This window comes from Microcaecilia unicolor, chromosome 5 (genome assembly GCF_901765095.1).
Source record: "Microcaecilia unicolor chromosome 5, aMicUni1.1, whole genome shotgun sequence".
Classification (NCBI taxonomy): Eukaryota; Metazoa; Chordata; class Amphibia; order Gymnophiona; family Siphonopidae; genus Microcaecilia; species Microcaecilia unicolor.
The window spans coordinates 324,368,059-324,375,753 of NC_044035.1; positions in this window are offsets into that span (position 1 = coordinate 324,368,059).

Below are 7,695 nucleotides of genomic sequence, written 5' to 3' on the forward strand. Positions count from 1 at the left end.
TCAAGGCCTTCTCCTGTTTGGTGAGGAGTTGGAGAAAATTGTGAAGGGCCTGGGTGAGGCTAAACCCCAGCGCTTGCCCGAAGATAGGCCTCGGCCTTCCTCTAAGGGTGCGGCGGTCCACTCCTCTTACAGACCTCGCTTCCGTGAAGCTCGAAGGTACCGCACGGGGCGTTCTGCTGGGTTCACTTCTCATGCCCGTTTTCAGCAGAGGAACTCCTTTCGCTCGAACAAACGTTCCACAGCCACTGGCTCAAGGCCTGAAGTTCAGGGGCGACCCTCTCAATGATGGTGCGCCGGCCCTCTCCTCGAGTCCTATCAGCGGAGGACGTCTTTCCCTCTTTGCCGAGGAGTGGGCCAACATTTCCTCAGATCAGTGGGTCTTGGACCTGATCAGAGACGGTTACAGAATAGAATTCGACGCCCCTGTAAGAGACGTCTTTGTTGAGTCCCGATGCGGTTCTGCTGCCAAATGGGCGGCGGTAGAGGAGACTTTACAAGGTCTGATTCAGATAGGGGCCGTGTCCCCGGTACCTCCCGCCGAACACGGCTGCTACTCCATGTCCTTTGTGGTGCCACGAAAAGGAGGGTCTTTTCACCCTATTCTGGACTTAAAAGAATTAAACAGGTCCCTGAGAGTGCGGCATTTTCACATGGAAACCCTGCGCTCTGTCATTGCGGCGGTACAGCCAGGAGAGTTTCTCACGTTTCTGGACCTGAAAGAAGCTTACTTGCACATTCCAATTTGGCCCCCGCACCAGAAGTTTCTGAGGTTTGCGGTGATGGGAAAGCATTTCCAGTTCCGGGCCTTGTCTTTTGGCCTCGCCACAGCTCCCCGCACCTTTTCAAAGGTTATGGTGGTAGTAGCTGCCTTTCTAAGGCGAGAGGGTATTCGGGTTCACCCGTACCTGGACGACTGGCTCATTCGAGCAAACTTTGCTGCAGAGAGTCAGCATCTAACAGCCAGAGTGGTCTCAGTACTTCAATCTCTGGGCTGGGTCGTCAATTTGGCCAAAAGTCACCTGACCCCCTCACAGTCTCTAGAATATTTGGGGGCCAGGTTCGACACAGCCTCAGGGTATGTGTACCTACCCGAGCAAAGGCAGTGCAAGCTTCAGAATCAGGTCCGTCTGCTCCTGAGGATGCCCCGCCCGCGAGCTTGGGACATTGTCCAGCTGCTTGGATCGATGACGGCCACCATGGAACTGGTGCCCTGGGCGAGAGCGCACCTGAGACCTCTACAGTATGCTCTACTCCAAAGATGGTCTCCAGTATCTCAGGATTACCAATGCAGACTCTCTTGGCTCCCTACGGCCCGACTCAGCATGGAGTGGTGGTGCTCAGACAGCATGCTGCGGCGAGGAATGCTGCTGGCGCTCCCCGATTGGTGCCTAGTGGTGACAGATGCCAGTCTGAAAGGCTGGGGCGCACATTGCAAGGGGAAGCATGCCCAGGGTCTATGGACACCCGAGGAGTCGGAGTGGTCCATCAACCGCCTAGAGTTGAAAGCGGTGTTTCAAGCGCATCTGGCCTTTCAAGTGACCCTGGAAGGATTGGCTGTCAGAGTGATGTCGGACAACACGACAGCAGTGGCCTACATAAATCGACAAGGCGGCACTCAGTGCAGAGCTCTAGCCGCGCAGGCCAAACAAATTTGCCACTGGGCCGAGCTGCATCTACAGTTTCTGTCGGCAGCTCACATTGCAGGTCAGAGCAACGTGCAAGCCGATTATCTAAGCAGGCATCAGATCGATCCAGCGGAGTGGGAACTTGCAGACGAAGTGTTTCTGCAGATATGTGCCAAGTGGGGCAAGCCCGTGATCGATCTAATGGTGACAAGCACCAATGCCAAAGTCCCGTGCTTCTTCAGCAGACGGAGAGATCCTCGCGCAGCGGGGTTGGATGCCTTGGCTCAACCTTGGCCTCCGGGCCTACTGTATGTGTTCCCTCCGTGGCCCTTGATAGGGCGAGTGCTCCTGCGGATTTGGCTGCATCCAGAAGTGGTTCTCGTCGCCCCGGATTGGCCCAGGAGGCCTTGGTATGCGGACCTCCGACAGATGCTCGTAGAGGATCCCCTTCAGTTACCTCTGGTTCCCAACCTGTTGTCACAGGGTCCGGTGACCATGGAGGACACAGGCCGATTTGGTCTTATGGCCTGGTGATTGAGAGGGCGCAATTGAGAGGCAGAGGCTATTCCAATAAAGTAATTACCACTCTCCTGCAAGCCCGCAAGCATTCCACTTCCATGGCTTATGCCAGGATTTGGCGCCAGTTTGAAGTCTGGTGTGCTTCCAGAGAGATCACATCCCTGCGGGCTCCTGTCTCGCTGATTCTGGACTTTTTGCAGGATGGTGTACAAAAAGGCTTGGCCTATAATTCCCTGCGGGTGCAAGTGGCAGCGTTGGCCTCCTCGCGTGGCAAGGTTGAAGGCGTGTCTTTAGCTGCTCATCCGGATGTGGCACGGTTTCTTAGAGGGGTGCTTCGGCTCCGTTCTCCCGTGTGTGCACCTTGTCCAGCTTGGAACCTGGCGCTAGTGCTGAAGGCCCTTCAGTGTGCTCCCTTTGAACCTCTTCGGCGTGCTTCACAGAAAGATTTGACACTGAAGGCCGTCTTGTTAGTGGCCATTACTTCGGCGAGACGGGTGTCAGAGCTCCAGGCGCTGTCCTGTAGAGACCCTTTTCTGCAGTTTTCAGAGTCCGGGGTCACGGTTCGGACCGTGCCTTCCTCCTTGCCTAAGGTGGTTTCAGTGTTTCACCTAAACCAACCTATTTTCTTGCCCTCCTTTGTCGAGGAGGAGTTTCCAGAATCTTTTGAGCAATTGCACCTGTTGGATGTACGCAGGACTGTGCTGCAGTATCTGCGAGTTACTAACTCTTTCAGGACTTCTGATCATCTGTTTGTTTTGCTATCAGGTCCTCGCAGAGGGTCTCCAGCGTCTAAAGCCACTATTGCCCGCTGGCTTAAAGAATCTCTTTTCAGCTTATTTGCTTGCCGGCCGGCCTCCGCCTGATGCCTTTAAGGCGCATTCCACTAGAGGAATTTCCTCTTCTTGGGCTGAAACTGGAGCACTCTCTCTTCAAGAGATTTGTAGTGCAGCAACATGGGCTTCTAAGCTCTCTTTTGCCAGACATTACAGGCTGGATGTGGCTGCCAGGAGGGACGCACATTTTGGAGCGCAAGTGCTGGCGCGTGGTGTGGCTTGTTCCCACCCTATTTAAGGATTGCTTTGATACATCCCATCTGTAATGGCTGCATCTGCTTGATGACAAGGAAGGGAAAATTAGGTTCTTACCGTGATAATTTTCTTTCCTTTAGTCATAGCAGATGCAACCATGATCCCTCCCTGTCTGATGCTATCTGCTGTAAATCTATTTCAGGTTCTGTTCGTGTTTCCTGGAGATTCCGTCCTTGGGAGAAAGTCGGAAAACAGTCTTCAGGATTCTTGTTCAATTAAAGGAGGATGACTTAATTCCCTCCAGTTTCATGTTTTGGAGGATGAGTTTATGCCCTCCGGGAGGATGTTTCATTCCCTCCATTCTGAGTTAATGCCCTTTGTTGTAGGGCCATCGTTCGCTGTGAGGAAAGCTCATGTTATTCCCATTGCGGTTTGCCATACTGCTTTGGAAGTTTCAAATACTGAAGAGAGGCAGTGGAGCAAGCTGGTATGAGGCACTGAAAAAAAGTGTGCTCTCTATCTCCCTCTGCTGGTTGATGGACACAACCCATCTGTAATGGCTGCATCTGCTATGACTAAAGGAAAGAAAATTATCACGGTAAGAACCTAATTTTCCCATAGTGGCTTGTTACGGTTGCAAGTTAATCGCAGTTAACTGTGACTAATGCATTAATTGTAATTTTAAAAATTAAGCATGTCTCCTGCTTCTTCCAGACATCTCATCTCCTGTCCAACTCCCAATCCCTATTCTCGGCACAATCTAGCATCTTCCACCCACCAATCTACCATAAAAGGTGGTGTTCTGTTAGTCTCCAGCAGTATGACACATATATGCTGCCTATAGCCTACTCCAGTTGTTTCCTTCTGGCCTGCCTCCTGACATCACTTCCTGTTTCTGCACAGGTAGGACAGGCCCTAGGCAGCATATGTGCAATGCTGCTCCTGCCTGTGACCAACAGAAGACCACTTTTAAGGTAGGGTTGGCGGGGGGGATTGAGGCATGAGCTGCAGACCTGGAGATGTCTCTGGTGAAACTGTGGCTGATGCAGTAAGTTCCAGAAGCCACAAAGAGAGCATGTCGCTGCTCATGGAAGGGAGAGATGTTAGATCTTAGGAAGAGGAGGGAGGAAGATTATCAAGCCCTGAAGGGGGATGGAATTTGATACACCATCTTTCTGTGGCTACACTCAAAGCAGGTTACATGTTATAAACAGGTACTTATTTTGTAAGGAAATGCCTTTAATTGTGATTAAAAATTTAGCTTTAGTTTGTATGTTACTAAAGTATCCCTACTGCGATAACTCAAGAAATGCATAGTGACACCTCATGCAGCCTTTGTGAAATGTGGCCACACTGAGCATTGTGCGTCAACATTAAGAGACTAAACTTCATTTGGAATTACTGCCTTTGTATTTGGTTCTGTTCTTCTCCAGAGACAAGGGAAGGGAATGCAGGTGATGTTATCTGACAGACCTTGCATGTCTTTGTTCACTCAACTCAGAGAAATCTTAGATGTCTGAGCATGTATGGTGGCACCTGCACTGCCTCGAATTTCCCAAAGAGGCAAGCTCTCTCCTTCATGCCTTGCTTTTGTCTTTTCACAAAAGCTTCAGAAACATTTTTGTTGTGTTCGTTAGCAAACTGTCTTAATCTTTGGTTCTTAACGTCACTCCAGTTTCCCTTTTGTTTCCGTGCTACCTGGAAACAACAAAATAACCATCAAGCAAGCTCCTCTTTTGCTATCGCTGTGGGTTCTGGAGAGCAAAGCTCACAGATCTGGGACTGTCTCTCTGCCCCTACCCCACCCCCCTTTACATCGAGTAAACAAACATTAAATCATAAGGAAACAAAAAAACACTTCCAAAAGTCAAGCCCTCAGCTTGACAAAGGGAAGCAGGCTAACAGTCCCCCTCTCTCACTCCCTTCAGCTTCTGTCACCTCCACTATGGGCAAACGTAAATCTCCCCTTCCCTCTCAGAAGGGAGAGTACCCCCCCCCCCTCCTAAACAGAACAAATCCACTCAACACCATGCCCTTAGTCTAGCTGGAGATATTTCCTTCTTGCTACAGCCCATGCAACCTCTACTCTGTTTCACCACATTAAAAATTTTGTTAAGGCTACAGCTTCAATCTTACAAGCACCTGAGCCCCTTCCAGTACTACAACCCACCAGTTCAGAAACTACCCACATCCAGGATAGTCCTGCTCTTTTCCCGGTTCATCTCAGCTCAACTGGTCTCCATCCTCTAGTCCAGTCCACCCACAGCAATGAGACTTTATTCCAATGGATGTTGTTACTACTGAGCCACACCACTCTCCTCCTTCAGAAAAAAACATGACTAAACTTCAGAAGAATTTCTATTACTACTACTAATAATGCCTTCTGCTTTATTATTATGTATTTCCTTACCACACATCCCAAAACCCTTCTGTAACACCAAATATATATTCTTTTCTCATTTCCATTATCCATGAAATATTGTAAGCCACTTTGAGCCTGCAAATAGGTGGGAAAATGTGGGTTACAAATGCAATAAATAAATAAAAAAAATATCTAGAAAATTTCTAAGGTTTTCTCATTGGGGACCCCATCAAGGTCCAGGCAACACAAAAGATTTTCACTCTGACCTACAATCATGTTCTGCAACTAAACAGCTCAAAGCTGTCCATTCATGACCTCTTACAAGAACTTCAATTATCCATCTGGAAGACTCCCTCCTTCCATACCTTATACATCTAGATATCTGGAACTCCGCTAGAAACGTTCTTCCTGCACCAAGTCACATTTAAAACCAGCTCTCTTACCACTCAGTTGGTCTCAGAAGCTGCTTTAAGGGGGGGGGGGGGGGTTGCTGGGTTCTTGAAGCCTGGATTGGCCGCTGTCAGAGACAGGATGCTGGGCTTGATGGACCCTTGGTGTTTTCCTAGTATGGCGGTGCTTATGTACTTATGATCCCAGATAAAGATAATACAATTTTAGATATTGTTGGGAAGAAGGTATATCAAAGTGCCATGCAGATCCTTAAGATCATAGCACATTAGCTACAAATGCATCACTGTCAACATACCCATTAAATCTGAACTACCCACAAGCCCTAAATAAAGTACCCATCTAACATCAATTCAAGAATGGGCTATAAACAACAAAACTTTGCTTGAACACAAGTAATACTGAGCTTCTGTGGGTCCCTAACACAAGTGGACACATACCTAACATCAAAGTCTCTTTTGGGAAATATGAACTCCCCCCTCAAATCACAAGTCAGGAACCTTAGAATACAGCTTGATTCAACACTTACTCTGATTCCACAAATCCAAGTAACCTTCAAGAGCAGCTTCTATCACTTGCAACAACTACGTTGTCTCCTTACATTGAGAAGGCAAGCCTGGTCTCAGTTGTGCATGCAATGCTAATATCAAGATTGGATTACTGGAATGCACTCTACACTGGTCTGACTGCACCAGCTCTGATTGATTAAGAATGCTGCAGCAAGACTAATAGAAGTTTGTAAGCAATGTGCCACATCACACCATTTTTGCAAAAACTTCACTAGCTACCAGTACAATAAAGGGCCAAATGTAAAACTATGTTTAACCTTCAAGGCCCTTAAAGGAATGGCCCAGAGTAGCTGAAGAACAGGATCTCCCTCTCCATACCTCCAAGGTCACTAAGGTCCTCCCCAAGGAGTATCCCTAACCACACCCTCTCCAAAAGACATCACATGACGTGATACCCACAAGTGAGCCTTCTCTGGAGTAGCCCCCACACTCTGGAATGCACTCTCTGAAAGGCTTCGCTTAACACAAGACTCTTACTTCAGAAAGCAGGTGAAAGCTTGGCAAGTCAACCAGGCCTTTAATGGAAGAAGTAACTAACTTGTTAGTCTCACTCACAAGGAGTAACACCAGCAGCACATAATATAGTAGGACATGTTTATCCACTCCTACCGTAGCTAAGATAATGTTCAAGCCCTTTTCTGACCTCATTTACAACTTTATTTAAATTAGTCCCTTATTTTCTTACTCCTGGTACTCTATCTTATCTATCTATACATTCTATCTTTGCTTACACCCAATGCTGTCTATTGTGTTGATATTGTAATGTAGCATATTCCCCCCCCCCCAATTCTATATATGGCACCTGAAAATCTGTGCAGAAACCAATTTATATTCTATAACGATGCATATAACTTAATTGGTTAATCAGTACTGTTAATTGGATGTTAACAAGCAATTAGCCTAATTGGCTGCCGGATTTACTTAGTGCACCTAAATTTTAAGCCCCATAGTTGAAAAGGGGGCATGGCCATGAACGGGGTGTTTCTAAAATCTATACGCATTATTATAGAATACACCCAATCTGCACCTAATTTACACATCAGGATTTACACAGATTTACACTAAGTACAACATGGCCTAAGTGGAAGTGACCAAATTTGGTCACATGGCGAGCCGCTCAGCGTATTCTATATACCAAGTGAAAATTTAAGTTATTCTATAAAACTTAGGCATACTTTAACACC